The 17114-nt window shown below is 43.0% G+C and overlaps 1 protein-coding gene across 10 annotated transcripts in view; it reads left to right on the plus strand.

The window, feature by feature from the left end:
- Window positions 1-17114, plus strand: part of USP9X (ubiquitin specific peptidase 9 X-linked) — a 192951-nt gene that overhangs the window by 45562 nt on the left and 130275 nt on the right. For 4 of the 10 annotated variants that reach the window (XM_051827694.3, XM_089324381.1, XM_070067485.2 and 1 more), the window contains exon 1: window positions 14448-14818. The exons of 2 other annotated variants lie outside the window; for them this stretch is intronic. The gene's annotated coding sequence lies outside the window, so the exon portion shown is untranslated. Of the gene's footprint in view, window positions 1-14447; window positions 14819-15199; window positions 16004-17114 lie in introns of those variants that run through there. 4 more of the 10 variants (XM_008272502.5, XM_008272506.5, XM_002719846.6 and 1 more) reach the window with 1 other exon arrangement.

Genomic DNA, 17114 nt, shown 5'->3' on the forward strand with positions numbered 1-17114 from the left:
GTAGGATTAGGTTTGGGAGTTTTATAGGAGCAGGCTGAAAGTGGTACATGAAATTTGTTCTCATATCCCATTGATTATAATTTCATTGTATGCCTACACCTAACTGCAAGGGAGGCTGGGAAATGGGCCCCCAGGAAGAAGAGGAGATCATGGGTCAGGTGACCAGCTTGCAATCTCAGACACAGGTGCTGTGGAAGACTGTACTGCACTGGGAGTGAAGTGGCCACATTTTGAGTTTATATTGAAGGTAGAGACATCAGCAATTGTTGACACCAAGATTTTTTACCTGAGATAATTAGAAGAGTAGGGTTGCCATATGCCAAGATAGCAAAGACTGTTGAGAATTCAGTTTCAGACATTATTTTTGGGATGCCTGTGAGCATCCACCTGGTGGTGTCAAATTAAGGGTTGGATATGCAGATCTACAGTTCAAAGACTGAAAATATAAATTTAGGGACCCTCATGACATAGATGGTATTGAAAGCCATTGAACACTAAATGCAAAACTGCATATATATTAACACCGAACTTCATGCACTCTAAAAGTACATTTTCTTACATCTTTGCAATTGGAATGCATCTTCCAACACTCAATAGAGACCTCAGTTATTGTGATTGGCAGTGTTTTCATTCTTTCTTAGTGGCATGTAAAATAATGATTTATCTTACAACTGATGGCACCTCAGATTCAGTGAAACAGTAATAAGAGTAGTAAAAACTATGCTAATATTTAGCATTTAATATTTTGCATCAGACACTGTGCTAAGGCCCTTCCACAAATATCTTTATGTAGTTGTAGAAAGTCTAAGAACAGAGACACTAGGGACTGTCAGCTTGGTCTGAATTCTGACTCTGGGCTTACTACTCACATGGCTCTAACCAAATGCTTCATCTATCTGTGTCACAGTTTCCCTATCTAAACTGGGTTGAAAATAATACCTAATATATAGGTTTATGATAACTATGAAAAGAATGAATACATGTGAAGTGCTTAAAACAGTGCTTAGCACACAAGTGCTAAAATTATTTGATATCATGATTGTTAAAATATGTAAAAAATGTATGTACGCATGCAAAAATTCATTGAGCTTTGTTCTTGAGTGCATTTTACCCACACCACTGTATTTTATACCTCATAAAAGAGGAAAACCAAGTTTTGAGAAAAAGAGGTCCGTCTTCTAAATAAGGAAAAAGTACACAAAGTAATATTCTTTGAAAGTTTTCTCTGAAATTAAGATATTTACTCCAGCTTTATTTTTTAAAAATATTTTAAACCAGTACATAAAAATTGTATTATGGAATACTATGTAACATTTTGATAGATACGTTGTATAACAATCAAACCAGGGTAAATGCATCTGTCTCTTCAAACATTTATCATTCTTTTATGATGAAAACATTCAAAATTCTTTATTCCAGCTTTCTTCTTTCAGGAAAATATATAGTATATTAATGTTATCTATAGTCACCCTACTGTGCAATAGTTCAGGTTTCTTTTGTGTGTCTTTATATTTAAAGTGGATTTCTTACAGATAACATGTCTTTTTTTTAAAATTCCCTATGACAGTTTTCATCTTTCACTTGATTTATTTAGCCCATTGATGTTTACAGTGACTGGATAGAGTTGGATTATAGCTGCCATATTTCTCTTATCTATTTCCTCTCCCTGTTTGTTAATTCGTCCTTCTGTCCTTACTTTCCACCTCTCTCTCTCTCTCTCTCTCTGTCTCTCTCTCTCTTTTGGTCATCTTCTACTCTTTTTCTGCCTTCTTGGGTTTTAATTGAGCATTTTGTGTGATTCCATTTTCTCTCTTCTCTTAAAATATCAATTGGAATTTGCTGTAAAGTTTGCAATATACATTTACTACTGGTCCAAGTTCACTTTCAACCAGCACTGTACCACTTCATGTGTAGTACAAGTACCTCATAACAGACAATTCTCATTTCCTTTCTTCCACCCCTTATAACATTTCTGCTATTCATTTCAGTCATCCATAAGTTAGAGCCACTGATTACATTGTCATCATTATTATTTTGAACAAGTTGTTATGTTAGATCAACTAAGGTTAAGGAAAATAAAATATTTTACCTTCATTAATTTCTTCTCCAATCCCCTTTCTTAATGGAGATCTGAATTTCTGATCTATATAATTTCCCTTCTCTGAAGCACTTAAAAAAAAACACATTTCTTTCAAAGCAGCTCTATTGGCAACAAATTCCTTCAGTATTTGAGAAAGTCTTGATTTGCCCTTCACATTTGAAGGATAATTTGGTAAGATATAGAATTCTAGGCTGGTTTTTTTTCTTTCAATACTTGAAATATTCCACATTGCTCTTCTTGTTTGCCTGGGTTCCGAAGAGAAGTGTGATGTAATTCTTCTCCTTGCTCCATTATAGTGAAGATTTTTTCCCCTTCTGGCTTTCAAGATTTTTCTCTTTGTCATTGGTTTTCCACAGTGAATGTGATATGCCTGGATATAGATGAATATAGATTTTTTTTTTTGGTGTTTTATTCTCCTTAGTGTTCTCTGAGTTGCCTGGATCTATAGTTTGGTGCCACTCATTAATATTAGAAAATTCTCAGCTGTTATACTTCCAATATTTTTTCTGTTCCTTTCTCACTTTCTTCTCTTTCTAGTATTCTCAGTATAGTTACAACTTTGTAATTATCCCACAGTTCTTAAATTATCTGTTCCTTTTTCATTTTTTGTTTTTTAAATATTTATTTCATTTATTCAAAAGGCAGAGTGATGGAGAGGCAGAGACAGAGATAAGGAAATCTTCCATCTGCTGGTTTACTCTCCACATGGCTGCAAGAGCCGAGGCTGGGCCAGGCTGAAGCTAAGAGTGTGGAATTCCTTCCACATATCCCACATGAATGGCAGGGGCCTCAAGTACTTGGGCCATCTGCTGCTGCTTTCCCAAGTGCATTAGCAGGTAGCTGGATCAGAAGCTTGGTCAGTCCAGGCTACTGATGAGCCTATCAAAGACCTTCTTCATTTCTATTACAGTATTTTTTATTTCTATCATTTCCTTTTGATTCTTTCTTAGGGTTTCCAGCTCTTTGCTTACATTACCTGTCTATTCTTGCATGCTATCCACTTTTACCACCAGAGCCTTAGCACATTAATCAGAATTCTTTTAAATTGGTGGTCTGATACTTCCAACATCTCTGTCATATAAGAGCCTAGTTCTGATGCTTGTTCAGTCTCTTCAAAGTGTGTTTTCGCCTTTCCTTTCAGCATGCCTTCTGACTTTTTGCTGAAAGGTGGACTTGGTATCACTTGGTAAAAGGAACTGCAGCAAATAGGCCTTTAGTGTGGGGGTGGTAATGTGTTGGGGAGGGGAAGCATTCTATAGTCCTAGGAGTTAAGTCTTAGTCTTCTAGTAGCCTGTGAAGCTACCTGAGCTGAGGACTTCACAGGTGCTTCTCATCCTTTCTGTCTTTAGGTAAGAAATAGAAGGCTAGAGCTGGCGAAGTTGTTACCTTATTGGGGAAGGGTAGAGGGACCCTCCCACCCCCCCAAGCTGTCTTAGGCCCTGGTAAAAATAGCTTCCCTTGGAGGCCATGTCTTTGTTAAGTAGAACAGAATACTTCTGGGTACATTTCTTTTTTTTTTTTTTTAAGGTTTATTTATTTATTTGCAAGGCAGAGTTACATAGAGAGAGGAGAGGCAGAGAGAGAGACAAAGAGAAAGGTCTTCCATTCTGCTGGTTCACTCCCCAAATGGCCGCAGTGGCCGGAGCTGGGCCTATCCGAAGCCAGGAGGCAGGAGCTTCTTCCAGGTCTCCCACGTGGGTGCAGGGGCCCAAGCATTTGGGCCATCTTCTACTGCTTTCTGGATACATTTCAAAATGCTTACTCTTCCTCTTCCCTTACTAAGAAGCAGGAGCAAAAGTTTTTCTTGTCTACATCTTGAGAACCTGGTAGGGGTCCTGGAGATAAAACTAACAAAATTGTGGGACCATTTAGAAGTGGGCCCCTCTGGAGTTTTTAACATTCAAATCTGTCCACCTTAGCTTCATTCATTCATTAGAGTCTAAGTTTCCTACTCTGGTACAGGTTCCAGCTGCCAGCTTCTGTTCCAAGCTCCTGCACTGGTAAGCTGCGATTTCTCAGTATTCACCTGTGTCTCTGATTAGGGGTACATTAGTGACCTCAATTTTCTATTGATTCTGAGAGGAGTTGTTGACTTTCAGTTGGGTCAGCTTTTTTGTTATTGCGAGGTCTGGAGTAATGACTTCCATGCTCTTTCCTTGTCAGCCCAGAAACCACAAGTCAGCATTTTCTCATAATAGCAAAAAATTAAAACATTCCAAATGTGCATCACTAAAGGACTGGCTGTTCAAATTACACTGCATCTATCCAGTGGAATACTATGCAGTCAAAAAAAGGTCAGCTGTGAATGTCATAATATGGAATGATCTGTAAAATATTTAAGTGAAAAAGTGAAAGGGGTAGAAAATAAAGAGCATACTAATATTTGCTGAATGTTCTATGAAGTGGATGAAAATGCAACTTTTTAAAGATTCATAGAAAATACATAAAAATTATAGCAATCACCTTTTAACATCATGGAGGATATTTTTGTTTCTTGATTTTTCCAAACTTCCTGAAATTGGTTACATTATTTCTATAATTTTTTGACAGGACTATTTATACAAATAAATTTGGAAGGAAATGTACAAAAATGATACTGGTCATTGGTTTTGTTAGTGCAACTAAGGAAAATTTCTCCTGTTTGCCAGCCATTTTATAATGTCATCACATCATATTTACAGTAGTATATTTTGTGTGTGACACATACGCTGGTTTTGTTTGGTTAAACCTTGGGTGTCCAGATTAGGTAAAGTAAGTGAAAAGTCCTTTTATAGAATGGTGCTTGACCATAATCTGACTTCTTTTTATTTTCAAATATGAAAGAAGTCTCTAAAGGCCCCTGTTTTTCTTCAGTTAATAATGTAAAAAAAAGGCTGCATTGACTTGGTTCCAATCTTGGGACCCTCAGTTCTCTAGAGAGGAATCAAATGACTGGTATCTTTGCTTTGAAAGTTATCAAACTTTCTTGAACTTCGTGGAGTTTAAGTTGAGAAATAGTGTGCAGGGATTAAGATTTTTTAAAGATTATTTATTTATTTGTTTGAGAGACAGCGAGGGGGAGAGAGAGAGAGAGAGAGAGAGCAAGGGATTGATTGATTTTCTCTATCTGCTGTTTCATTCCTCAATGCCTCCAACACCCAGGGCTGGATTAGGCAACAGTTAGGAGACAGGAACTCCATCCTGGTCTCCTATGTGGGTGGCAAAGACCCAAGTACTTGGACCATCATCTTATGCCTCCCAGGTGCATTAATAGAAAGCTGAATCAGAAGCAGAGTGGGGCTAGAGTCCCAATCAGCAGTTTAACACACTGTATGTCAATGCCCACTCCTTTTAAAAACTTTGCTGGGGCTGGTTCTGTGGCACAGTGGGTGTAAGCCGCCATCTGCAGTGCTGGCATCCCATCTGAGTGCTGGTTCAAGTCCCTGTTGCTCCAGTTCCAGTCCGGGTTCCTGCTAGTCCCCCTGGGAAAACATCAGAGGATGGCCCACGTGCTTGGGCCTCTGAAACCACGTGAAAAACCTGGAGGAAGTTCCTGATTCCTGGCTTCAGCCATGCCTAGCCCCAGCCATTGCAGCCATTGGGGGAGTGAAGAGCGCTCTCTCTCTCTCTCTCTCTCTCTGTCTTTCTCTCTGTCTTTCCCACTCTCTCTCTCTACCTGTGTCTTTCAAAGCAGAAAATAAATCTTACAAAAAAAAAAAAAAAAAAAAAAAAAGAATGGTGCTTGAGCCAGGCTGTTTCTGTTTGGTTATACCACCTGTTCCTAACTAACATTTCTAGCACTCGTTTAAAAGCTATCTTACTTAGCCATTTCAATATGTAATCCCATGTTTGTTGAAGGACTTGAGCAAGCAGAAAGGGCTGGCTGATTTGGAAACACTGTCGTTTTTCTCCAGTCCTTAAGCAAACTGTGAGTGCACAGTGCAGCCATAAACAGCAGCACCTTCTGCAAACAGCCTCTTGAGTCGGTAAACCTAAGAGCAGAACTGTGATGTCCTCTGCACTAGCCAGATCCATCCCCCAAAGAAGCAAGAAGTCCTGAAGTGAACTCAAAAATATAAGGAAGAAGGAAGAGGACTGAAGTTAGATGATCGACAAATCACTATTTACATTTTTCTAAAAAGAAACCATTTTCTCTAAAAGAGGGGGGAAATATGCCTAAGAGCCAAGAAGGAATTGCTGTTTCCAGCAATCAAAAAGGCAATGTTCAGACAAAAATAAACACCCCCACACACACCTCAACAATTTCAGTTGAAAGGAAGCCTTTTTGACTAGTGAAAAGTTTGAACTGTAGAATATCTTTAGAGAAATGGTGCTTTGTCGTTATGTGCACATATATGTATCTCCTTCCATATGCTCTTAGGGAGTGAATTCTGTTTTAGATGTCCTAAAGGAAATGGAGTTTTGGTAACCTGCAACAGAGTCCCCCGGGGGTTTCTCTTTAACTTGGGTCCTTGTCCTACCTCTCTCAATTCTAGAAAGCTCTGTGTGGAAACAGTCTTCAGTTCATTTCTACGTTGATTCCAGACACTTTAGAGAGGTTAATTACTAAGAATGATTTAGCAATTTAGTGTTGTAACAGATTTTTCTAAACTATTTTAAACAACTGTTTTAAGAGACTAAATTGTAAATAATTCCTTTATGGTTTTGTTTATACTGTTGATTTTTTTTTTTAGAATTATTTTATTTATTTGAAAGACAGAGTTACAGAGAGAGGTAGAGCCAGAGAGAGAGACAGAGAGAGAGGTCTTCCATTCCGCTGGTTCACTCCCCAAATGACCACAATGGCCAGAGCTGAGCTGATCCGAAGCCAGGAGCCAGGAGCTTCTTCCAGGTCTCCCACGTGGGTGCAGGGGCCCAAGGACTTGGGCCATCTTCTACTGCTTTCCCAGGCCATAGCAGAGAGCTGGATGGGAAGAGGAGCAGCTGGGATTCGAACCAGCGCCCATATGGGATGCTGGTGCTGCAGGCTGAGGCCTTAACCCACTGTGCCACAGCGCCGGCCCCTATACTGTTGATTTGAATAATACCCCTTATTTTTTTCTTTCCACCAATGATAGGGCAAGCATAAAATTCAAGACAGTTTCTGTCTAGAGAACCATGTTTTAATTTAGTGAAATCCAAATTAGTGATGTTGTACTGTGTACATTGGTAGCAAATGAGCTTATTTATTTATGAACCTAAAAGTGTTCACTTTTTTCTGGGATATGCAATATTTCCAAATGAGAGTAGACTTTGAAGAAACTCTAATGAAAGGAAAGGGTGGTAGAAAATGTCTTTTTTTTTTTAATAACTTTTTTTTTGAGAGAGAGACAGAGAGAGTTATAGACAGAGAGAGACAGAGAGAAAGGTCTTCCTTCCGTTGGTTCACTCCCCTAATGGCCGCCACGGCCAGTGCTGCGCCAATCCGAAGCCAGGAGCCAGGTGCTTCCTCCTGGTCTCCCATGTGGGTGCAGGGACCCAAGCACTTGGGCCATCCTCCACTGCCCTCCCGGGCCACAGCAGAGAGCTGGACTGGAAGAGGAGCAACCGGGACTAGTACCCGGGGTGCCGGCACCACAGGCAGAGGATTAGCCAAGTGAGCCACAGCGTTGGCCAAAAACGTCTTTTACAAAACTTCCATGCTGGCCAAGAAAGAAAAATAGTGTGTGCTTAAGCAGAGGTAAGATGGAGCCGCAGCTTTCCAGGCTGCAGTGATACATGGAGGAAATGTAGCAGGAATTTGAGTTGATGTCTGACTTGAGTTACTGAATGTTTGGTCTGAGTGGCTACAGTGCAGTTTTGGTTGTGAAAAGATTGAGAAACTCAGGTTGACTTTGCATGTCCACATTTCAGTCATGTAGCTTATAGTTTAACAAGATAAGACCTGGAAAATTTTGGATCTTTAAGGAGCAATGAATTTACCAGAACTAGCATAGGGTCAGGAGTGAGGTGTAGTTTGTACGATAAACAAGTGGTATCTACTACTGGGAAAATATGTATTTCTTAGGCCTAGACAAAATAGCGAGACTATACTAGTAAAAACAAAAGGATCAGATTATTTTGTGCTGTGGTGGTTTACACAAAATACATAAAATAAAACTCTTCACATTTTAAATAAGACCCGAGAGATCCCAAAATTCTAGAGTTAGCAGAGTTCAATAATACCTAAAATGCTGGCTCATAGACTCATTGGTGACATATTAACAGTGTCGCTTCCTGTTGGGGGTAGGGTAGGGAGGCCATTTGGCTCAGAGTCAGCTCTGGGGTTCAGCCAGCATTTTTCAGGTCTCATTCCTCAAATCTTTAATATCCAGAGATAAGCAATCTCCGGTGATAACCTCATATTGCCCGGATGCAGATGAGCCTGACATATGGATCACAATGGGAATGTCTTCATTCCCAAGGGAAGGTGCCCCTTTTCAATGGCAGGAATGTTGGAGTCCTAGCATCAGCATTTAGGAAAGCCACTATGAGTAAAATTGCCATCCATCCCAGGGCTTCTCACTTCAGGAGGCACAGCCTGTAGCTTCCTTACTTTCTGGCTCCATCTCTCTGTGACCCTGAATCCTTTCTGCCCCCCCCCCCCCCCCCCCCCGGTTCTGTGGATTTCCTACAGAGCCATCCAGTTTGATGCCCAAGCCCTGGGGGCTTAGCTTCTACTTTATGGGGCTCCCAAGGTTCTTTTGAAAATCAGGATAAAAAAGGATTTCATCTTGTCGCATATATTTCTTCTGCTTCTCTAGGCTTTTCAAAGTTGCGGGGTGGGGGGGGTTGCTGTTTTGTTTTTTAACTGGAGGACTAACAGAAAATAGACAGTCTTTCTCGAATGACACTATGAAAACAGTCGTGATTTTGCCTTTTTAAAAATTATTATTATTACTACCACATCCCTCTCAATAGGGGCAAACCTGAGCTTTGTAAAGCCTGACGTTAACACAATCTGGGCAATGTACTTTGAGGAAAGCACTTGATGAGAAGAGAAATCTCCACAAATTACAAGTGTTAAAACGGTGACAAATTAAACAGCACAAAATCCAGAAAACACCATCATGGTTGTTCAAAAACTTCTTTTCTTTATTAATAACCTAGAAATTTCTTTTCAGCTTCACAACTTGTTAGTAATAAGAAGTACATGTTTAAGATTATCATCAAATTTGAAATACCTATCAAGTTTCTTTCATATATGAACTGCAAGTTCTTAAGACTTGTATAGATACATAAATATAATATTTATATGTATATAAATATTAGTTCAGAAAGTTTATGGAAAATAGAATTAAATGATATGTTTATTTTGGTGTGAAGATATTTTCAAAGCCATGCATAGTTTTCTCATAATATGCATTTTCATGAACTTTTTGGACATCCTTCATATACTTGGATTTAAAAAGTATTTTTAGACCAAAATGAATTTATCTTTTAATTCCATTTCCATGAACTTTTTGAAGCACTCTTGTATTCTTTGACTTGATAACATTCATTAACTGGCTTGTCCTTGATACGCTCCTTGTACTGGCAGGTGGCATTGGTTAGTGATTAAGCCCCTGTGCTATGACTAAGACCATGCACCTGGTCCCCCTTGAGGGGGCAGATACAGGGCAGTTTTGCTATAGAACCCTTTTTGTCTGTAGAACACAGGGATTATCCAAAGCTGGGGCTACTTCCTGTGTCCTTCAAGGACTTTGCGTTCAAGTCCTTGGCTGGGAATAAGTCATTTTCAGAGAGGTTCCCAAATGATGGACAGGCTGTTTCTAAGCATGCTGTTAGGTACTGGTGTCGAAAATTCAACTGAATCTCCACCAATAGTGGCTGTGATCTTTTAGCCTCATTCTCCCTGGCTTGTGTCCCCTTTCCGTTGTCATGAAGGAAGATGGAATGGGACCACCTACTTAGATCCTTAGTTATTGTATTTTATATTAAAGTTAATAAGCTCTTCTTATTCCATTCACTCACAAAGCCTTCTCTAGGGGTCATAGTGTCAAAGCTCCCTCCTCTTCTATTTTGGTTTGGCCACTAGCCCAGAAGGTATTTCCACAGATGTGAAACTTTTTACTCCTTGCCTACAGAACTTCTTTGCAATTTTTAACCCTGAAAGTATTAAATACTATCCACTTATCTGAGAAACTCTATGTATTCTTTACATGTCCTGGGAAATAATGAGTGTATATATATTAAATATTTGTGGGACAGGAGAGGGGAGAGAGAGTGTAACAGGAAATTTTGTGAGGAAATGTAGCATAATAAGGTTTTGACCTAATGAGGCAGAAGCCGGAAATAAAGTTTTCATTTTAAAGCTAAGGGACAGTTGCTAGAAAAGAGAAACCAAAAGAAAGGTTGAACAAACTGTAGACTGTATGAATTTTAATTTAAGGAGTTGCACTGTAGCATCGAACCTATTCTTTTAACTCACTTCATTTCCTGTCCCATGTACCAAGTAGAAGGTCTAGAAAGAGAACAGTCCTATACACTGTGCCTGCTGTGGGAGCCAGGCACACACTGTGCTGGCAAGAGCATAAGGAGTAAGTTGCTGGTGAGCTTGACTTGAAATGGAGACTCGAATGCTGTAGACAAAACTATGTAACATTGCTACTATTTGGCTGGAATTTTTTTCTTCATGTTTAAAATTTTGCTAAAATGTCATAACATAAAATTTGCCATTTTAACCATTTTAAGCATACCATTCAGTGTAATGTTGTTCAACAACCCCTTACCCCCCAACCCCAGTAGCCTCTGTTCTTTGTCTCTGAGTTTGATTATTCTAGGTACTTACTGTAAGTGGAATCATAATATGTGTGTGATGTTGCATGTTTGGCTTCTTTCACTTAGCAGAATGTTTTCAAGATTCATCTACTTTATAGAATTCATTCCTTTTTAAGGCTGAATAACATCCCATTGTGTATATATACCTCATTTTTGTTTACCCTGTTATTTCTTAATGGATATGTGGTTTGTTTATACATTTTGACTACTGTGAATGATGCTGTTTTGAAAGTTGGTGTTCAAGTATCTGTTAGAGCTCTTGCTTCCAATTCTTTTGGGTGTACAGGTGCTCCTGGAGGATTGATGATGGGGTTATGTCCCAGTAAGCCCATCATAAATTGAGACTCTCACAAGTGGAGAATGCATGGAATCCCCTAATCCAGGGCACATTTCAGCTAAGCAGCACAGTGCACTGCGGTGCAGTGGTGCTTTCCCCTCGTGACTGCTTGAGAGCTGCACTCACTGCGGCTGCCCAGCATCACCAGACGGGAACGGATCACCCAGTGCTAGCTCAGGAAAGAACAAAATTCAACATTGGAAGTGAATTTCTACTGAATGGCTATCACTTTCATGCCATTGTAAAGTCAAAAATAGTAAAGAGAACCAGCATAAGGGATGTTATGTTTAGTTTACTAATTTTATGTTTTTGGGGAACTGCCACACTGTTTATCATTAAGATGGCACAATTTATTTACTTGAGTGGCAGAGTTCCAGAGAGAGGGAGAGACAGAGAGAGGTCTTTCATCCACTGGAAAATGGCCCCAATGGCCAAAGCTGGGCTGATCTGAAGTCAGGAGCTTCTTCTGGGTCTCCCACGTGGGCAAAGGGGTCCAAGCACTTGGGCCATCTTCTACTGTTTTCCCAGGCACATTAGTAGAGAGCTGGATCAGAAGTGGTGTAGCCGGGACTTGAACCGCTGTCCGTATGGGATTCCAGCGCTGCAGGCTAATGCTTAATTTACTAAATCACAGCGCTGGCCCCTGAAGCTGCACAGTTTTATATTCCCACCAGCAATATAAACAGGTTCCAATTTTTCACATCCTGGTTAACACTTGATATTTTCCTTTTTGAGAATAGCCTTTCTAATGGGTGTGAAGTGGTATCTCATTGTGGTTTTGATTTGCATTTCCCTAGTGATTAATGATTTTAAACATCTTTTCATGTGCTTATTGCTCATTTGTGTGTCTTCTTTGAAGAAATGTCTGTTTTGATTTTTTTCCTGTTGTTGAGTTGTAGGAGTTCTTTATTTATTCTGGATGTGACTCCTTTTATGAGATATAGGACAGTACTTCAAAAAGTTCATGGAAAATTGAATGTAAAAAGTTTATCTTGATACGAAAAATCTGAAGTCCATGCGTATGAGGAATCTTCAAAAAGCTCATGAAGATGCACATTACTAGAAAAGTATGCATGGATTTAAAAAAATTTGCACCAAGATAAACTAATTTTAACTCCATTTTTCAGTGAACATTTTGAATCCTCCACATTTATGATTTGCAAAAATTTTCTCCTTTTCTGTAGGTTGATGCACACAAGTTTTTAATGTAAGTATGGTATATCTAATATTTGGTTGTCATGCTATTATTGTCATATTCAAGAAATTACTGTCAGATCCAATGTCATAAAGCTTTCCCTCTGTGTGTTCTTCTAGTAATTGTATGTTTTACCTCATTTTACTCCTTGTATTTACCTCTTATGTCTTTGATCCATTTTGAGTTAATTTTTGTATGTGATAGAAAGGTCCAGCTTGTTTTGTGTGTATGTATGTGTGTTTGTGTGTGTGTAGTTTTCCTAGCACCATTTGTTGAAAAAAACTCTTCTTTTGCCAACTGAATGGTCTTAAAACTAGATGAAAAATCAACTACCATATATATGAAGAGTTCTTTCTGGTTTTTCTCCTATTCCACTAGTGTATATACTCGTCCTTATGCTGATACCAAACTCTGTTCATTACTGGAACTTTATAGTAAACTTTGAAATCAGGAAGTACAAGTCCTCAAACTTTATTCTTCTTTTTCAATATTGTTTTGGCTATTCAGGGGTCCCTTGATGATCTACATGAGTATAAATTTTATCATCATCTTGTCAATTTATGCTAAAAATTGTCTGCTGTGATTTTGCTAGGGCATAGGAGTATCATTATCTTAATAGTATTACTGTTTTAATCCTGGAATATGGGATTTTTTCCATTTATTTTGGTCAGCTTTTAAGTTTTTTCAATGTTTTCCGTGTACAAATCTTGCACTTGTTTTGATTAATTTATTCTTGAATTATTGTTTGATGCTATTGCAAATGGAATTTCCTTATCTGATTTTCAGATTGTTTATTGCTAGTAGATAAGAGTATAATAGATTTTTGTATTAATATTATATTCTGCAACCATGTTAAATTTTTGTTGGTTTTAATAACTTCTTATGGTGGGTTCCTCAGCATTTTCTGTATATAAGATCGTGTCATGTGCAAGTAGAGATAGTTTTCTTTCTTCTCTGGATGCATTTCATCTCTTTCCTGCCCTGGCCACAACCTCAAGTTCAGTGTTGAATAGAATTGGTCAGAGCAGACATCCTTGTTAAAGGTGCACTTTTGATAGGGTTAAAAGACTTGTGTTCAAATTGTGTCTTGTAATCATTGACAAATCATTTACCCTTTTTGTTTCCTTATCTAAAGTCAAGCATAGCAATGTGAATATATGTTCTGGCTACCTCATAAGGTTCTGAGGATGAAATAAAAGCACTATGCCTTTAGCAAACCTGTAGTATAGGTGGGTGGCAGTGTCTATTTTTTAGGAATCCATAAGGTAGTGGGAGAAGCAAACCATTTATGGAAATAATTATAAAAACAAGATTACACAAGCTGAGAGTTACTAGGCAACGAATGATGTGTCTTGGACACCTTATTAGATAATTTTCTGTGGTGAAAAATGTAGACAGTACTGTACAGAGAAATAGTTTAACAATTTAAGCCACCAGTAACATGCTGTCAATGTGTCACCTAGTTTGGATTCCATTTTAACTTACTACAAATTAATGTAATTACAGCATAGTAAATTAAACCGTTTATATAGAAATCAACAGATCACATTTGGTAGGGGTTTACGTGCAATTCGGTGTCCACATGCATTTTTAAGTCAAAAGAATCTGTAGTATTTTAGGAACTGCACTTACATCCTTTTCCTTTGAGCATCCTAGCAGGACTGTATAAATTGTTACGTGTGCCCCTTTATTTGGGATTCGCCTGATGAATTTTTCCCACGCGGTTCCCATTTTGGAATATAAATATACAGAAAATAGTCCACGATACGGCGGATGGGTTCATAAAGCTCTTCTGGTTTCTTACACTGAATCCTGCAGACGATTTGGCAATAGGCTAATTTTGCTACATTTAGTACTGCCAGAATGTCGCTATGCTGTCCGGGACACATTACAGTTTTTTCTTTTTTAAGGGCTCCAATGGCCAGAGTCTTTCAGGGTAGGAGGCAGCCTGAGAGCTTTCAGGTTCTGATGCTACAGTATCATGTGAATGAGATTCTCACGGTGCCTCCCTCATAGGCGGAGGGAGCCGGCCCCCGCTTCCAACTGCCCCTCCTCCCGCGGTAGGAGATAGCCACGCCTTCCCCCTATCGGCGCAGAGCAGGTGGCCAGGCCTTCAGGACCTCGCGTCGCCACCGCCCCGTGGCCTGTTCGCGTCACGTGACGTGGGTCAGCTGCGCCGCCGCGACCCCCAGCACCGCGTCTGCGACCGCGCGACGCGTGCTCTCGGGATCTCATCTTTCCGCCCACCCTTCCCCCACAATCCCGGAAAAGGGGCGGTCGGTGACGTCATCATCCGGGTACTCGCCGGCAGGGCCACGGTTCACAATGGAACAAAAACAAGCAGCCCAAATCAAACTCTGAACGAGGCGGCTGGAGCTCACACGATTAACCCTGTCCTCGCCACACACTCTGCCAGTATCCACAGCCCAGCCCCTTCTCCTGCGTGGTATGTTCGTTCTTCTTAGGCCTCCCTTCCCCCAACTTGGGCCCGTCCTCGTGCCACCTCTGTCCTCAGCCCGCTCCCGAGGGTACGGTACCCGTTTTTGGCCGTAACGTGATCCGGCAAGGGCCGGCCGAAAGAAACGGTACTGCGTGAGGAACCTTTACCGCATTGTCTTCCCCTCCCCCACGCTAGCTCTCAGAGTTCAGGCGTCTCACGCCTGGCCCGGCCCCCCGGCGGCGCGCGCGCGCTGTTCTCCTTGGCTCCACGGCCCGCGGTGGTAGGGGAGAAGTGGGGGCAGCTGAGGGGGGGGACTGGGCAGGAGCAGGGGGAGGGTCGAGGGGCGGGACCCGTAGGGGGCGGGACCTGGCGGGGGCGGAGAACCTCGGGGCTTTGGGCGGTGCTGGGGCTAGTGGGAGTCTGCGCCGCCGTGCTGCCGCCGCCGCTGCCGCTGCCGCCGCCGCCGCTGCCGCCGGCCGAGCGGTTTCTTTTTTTTTTTTTTTTTTTGGTTTGCCGGATCCGCCATATTGACGAGGACAGGCATCCGCGGCTGCGGAAGCTAGTCTCCGCCGCGGCTGGAGCCGCAACCTCTCTGCACCCGGCCCTTTCGGGCCTCTGCCGAGCCGAGCCCCTCCCCGCCTTATACAGTTCTCAGGCCTCGCGGGAGCCCGCTGCTGCCGCCTCTCTCGCGGGAGGCGGCCGCCTCAGCGCCCGGTGGTCGGGTCAGCGCCGGTAGCGGGGAGCCAGCCGCAGCAAAGCGGCCGGACCCGTAGCGGGGACTGAGGCGGTGACTAGGGGAAGGTGAAGTCGCCGCTGCCGGAGTAGGTGACGCAGGAGAAGCGCACCACCCGGACCCCGTCTGAGCTCAGCGAGAGCCCCCAGCCTGAGGGGAGAAGGGGGAAAAGGGCCGTTGTCGGCCGGGGAGGAGAAGGAGGTGGCCGCGGCGACCGCCACCGCTGCTGCAGGGCGGGTGCGGGGAGGAGCGAATTCCGGCGCCCGTGTGCAGCCCCCTCGTTTTCACGCCCGCAGCTCCGAGCCCGGTCTCCGCAGCCTCTAGACAGACTTTTTCGCCCGTTTCCCCGGGCCTGGGATGTACCTAGGGTAGGCCCCTTCTTGAGACCGAGCCCCGCCGTCCCCTGCCGCCACCCGCCTCCGCGTGTCCCCGTTCTAAGGAGAAGCCTGTGTCGTGCGGTGAGTAGCCGGCCGCGCCGGGGCGACGCGCCTTTCCGAGGCCAACAGCTGGCTCGGAGGGGAGGGGAAGGGAGGGGGTGTGCGAGTGCGCGAGGTTCCTCCCTCGGAGGGCCGCGGGCCGGGCCGGGGGCTTCCCCGCTCCCCTGTTCCGTCGCGGGCTGGGCGCGCGCGCGCGCGCGCGGGACTGCGTTGGGCGCGGAGCCGGTGTCCCGGGAGCGTGTCTGTGTGTTTTGGACTGTAAGGGAAAATGGCTGACGGCTCCGTCCCTCCCCCTCCTCCCCCTTCCCGTCCTGTCTGGGGCTGAGGAGGAGGATGGGGGCTCCGGGCGCGGCGTGCGGCGCCCCCTCTCTCCCGGCGCCCCGGGGGGCCGGGTCAGCGCCGGGGCCGAGCCGCCCCCCTGCGCGAGCCGCGGCGCTCAGCGAACTGGGGGCCACTGTCCTCCCCAGTCTGGTTCCACTTGACACCAAACGCCATTACTGAGGTGGAGTGATTTGAAGCTGCAGAGCTAGGCCTCGGCTTCGCCTGGCTATCAGGCCGACGACTTGTCCGCCACCCCCCACCCTCCCGCGATAACCCGCAGTTTCTCCGCGGCCCTGTGGTCTGGGAGTCGGGGCCGGGTTATCGGCCGCCTCCACCTCCCCCCCCACACCCGCCCCCGTCATTTGCCCAGGGCCAAAGCCGCGAAAGATGTTTTGATGCAGAGATCGCTTCCCAGCCAGCTTGGACCTGCCACCTTTCTATTTTTAACTGTTTCTGCAAAAATCTAAGCATGTGCGAGTTTGCAGATGAGAGGACCTTCGGGTTCTCTTGATGTGGGGCTTCAGGTTTGAGGAATGGCTTCTTTTTCATTCATTGTGAAATATTAGACTGGAGTTACAGAGCAGGTGTATCTGTGTGGTTTTGTTATTTGTATGGATTTTTGTAGCGTTGGAACTTACGCAGGAATTTTCCAGGATTTTTCGGTAGACCCTGCTTAAATGAAGCCTGTTATTTTGGGGAAGTTGCTTAGTTCTAGCGTAAATTGAATTTTCTACAGTATACAGGTGTATGCAGTTGCTTCCGAGTAGCTGAGATTTGCTGAGCAACTTGAGGTTCAGGGTTGACTATCCAT

This window comes from Oryctolagus cuniculus, chromosome X (assembly GCF_051225735.1).
Source record: "Oryctolagus cuniculus isolate XC-2025 breed Fujian yellow rabbit chromosome X, ASM5122573v1, whole genome shotgun sequence".
NCBI lineage: Eukaryota > Metazoa > Chordata > Mammalia > Lagomorpha > Leporidae > Oryctolagus > Oryctolagus cuniculus.